Source organism: Myotis davidii, unplaced genomic scaffold (assembly GCF_000327345.1).
Source record: "Myotis davidii unplaced genomic scaffold, ASM32734v1 scaffold575, whole genome shotgun sequence".
Lineage (NCBI taxonomy): Eukaryota > Metazoa > Chordata > Mammalia > Chiroptera > Vespertilionidae > Myotis > Myotis davidii.
In genome coordinates, this window is record NW_006290306.1 from 2691227 (window position 1) to 2693504 (window position 2278).

Sequence of the window (2278 nt, forward strand, 5' to 3'; positions counted from 1 at the left end):
GGAGCATTCTTGTCACAGGATTGAAGATCCCGTCGGGAACAGTCTATAGGGGATGGAGGCAATAGGACACAATGGAAAAGCCTCCAGGATGCCAGGAGCTCTGAGTAGGAACAATGAAAGCATACACTGACATCTAATTGGATGAGCTGGTACGGAAACAACTGGTGGCTGTGAGCGTCTTCTCCTTGAAAGGAGAGATGAACTTGGATGCCTAAGTTCATAAGATCCTTTCACAGGAGATTGCACTCCATCATCCCATGGGGCTAGGGGATACAGGAAAGAGCTGGCAAGGCCTGAGACCAAAGCTGCTGACTGTGGCTGGGGTGGGGGAGTCCCCAGCTGGGAAGAGGAGAGGAGTCTGAGGGTTTCAGGAAGACCAGGACCTGTGCAGGACCTCAGAGGACGAGCCAAGTGGTGCCCATAGGCATCAGTGTCCAGGGCCCAGTTCACAAGGTCCCACATTGGCAAGGCCCACTTCAGACTGTCTTGGTATTAAAGGCGCTACTGTCAGAATTTACTGGGTGGATGTCAGGGACTGAGGCCATGACCCAGATGTAAAAGGCAGGCTGAAGACCAGAGAACCCTCCAACACCTCCCCACTGGGAAAGGCTCCAAGACTCTTGCTTATCTCTGAGGAAGTGAAGGCTCCACCCAGACAACACTCAGGTGAAGACTTGGAACCCAATCACCTGGCTCAGCGGTAAAGGACTGGGTTGGAACAGTAGTGTGTGGGCTGCCAGAACAAAGTTCTGTAAACGGAGTGGCTTCAGTAACAAACCTATTATCTCACAGTGCTGGAGGCTGGAAGTCTGACCAAGGCGAGGGCAGGACCACGCTCCCTCTGAAGGAGCTGGGAAGGGTCTGTTCCGGCCTCTCTCCCAGGTCCTGGTAGTTCTTGGCTTGGGGCAGCATAACTGTAGTCTTCACATGGCGGCTTTCTCCCCGAGCGCGTGTCTGCTTCCCAAATATCCTTTTTGTAAGGACACCAGTCCCATTGGAAGAGGAGCCACCCTACCCCAGGATGACCTCATCTTAACATTTGTAACTGTGCTATTTCCAAATAAGGTCACACTCAGAGGTACTGGAGATTAGGATTTTAACCTATGAATTTTGGGGGAACACACTTTGACCCATCATGGAGAGGACTCACATCCTGAGACTTGGGCACTGGTCACACACGCTGCTTACACACAGCTGATTCCCACACCGGCTTCTTTTACCCTCTCAACACCGTGCGAGACACTCAGGGGCCTGCCCCGGCCTGTGCACATGGCCTGCGCACATCGGTGGAACAGGCCTGCAGCGGTTAAATGGCTGTGGCATTCACCTCTATCATTCACCAATGATGCTCTGTGGGCATCTGCTTCCCGGCTGTGACCACAGCAGGTTAAGCCTCCCTGAACCTCTGTCGTGGGTCTGAGATGGGTTGGTGAGGGCTGAGCACAGGCTACTGGCATAAAGCAAAGTGGGTGTTGCCCCTCCCCGCTTGTGCAGCTCTGAATGTGGAGAGATCTTCCTTTGGGTTGAGCTGAGACCCAGATGACGACAGAGGTTGGAGAAGGTAAATTACACGTCCAGGGTCTCAGGGTTAAGCTCTCCCCCATCTTTGGAGCATCATCCTGGCCAGCACCCTCCCCCTCCTCCTTCTAGGAGTTAGTTCCTCTCCTGGGCCTGGCCAGTTCCATCTCCCCCTGCCCACCAGCTCCTTCTCCCCTCACCCCTCTCCATCCTCTTAGTTTTTCTTAAGGTTCAGGGATGGCCTTACTGCGCATGGCCTCGTGCTAGGTGCCCAGTTTCAGAGAGACCTCAGAGGGTCAAACTGGGATCCAGTAGTTTCTGCCAAAGACCTCTGCCCTTGGAAAAGGAGGTGTGACCCCGGGGAGTGGGAGACCAGGGAGAGGAGCTATGGAAGCAGCCACAGGATCTTAGAGCCCTTGGGACTTTGGAAACTCCTCTTCCAGGCCTGCGGGCTACAGGTGGGGGACGGAGGCCCTGGGCGGGAGGTAAAGTGCCAAGGTCAAATGTTGGGCGGTGCCTGCGGGCGGAAGCCAGGCATCAGGGGCTATGTTGGAAGTGGCGTGTGCTTCCCGGTGCTGTGAACTCAGTTCCTAAGATTGCAGGGGCTTAAGTCTGCGGAGGGGTCGTCCCCGGGGGCTCTTGAGGGGAGGGGAGGCTAAAAGCCAGGTGGGGGGAGGGCATGTGGTGATCGTGGGACTAGAGGGCCGTGCCCCCACCCCCAGCGATGAGTGGGACGCCCGGGGAAGGGGCTGGCGGGCTG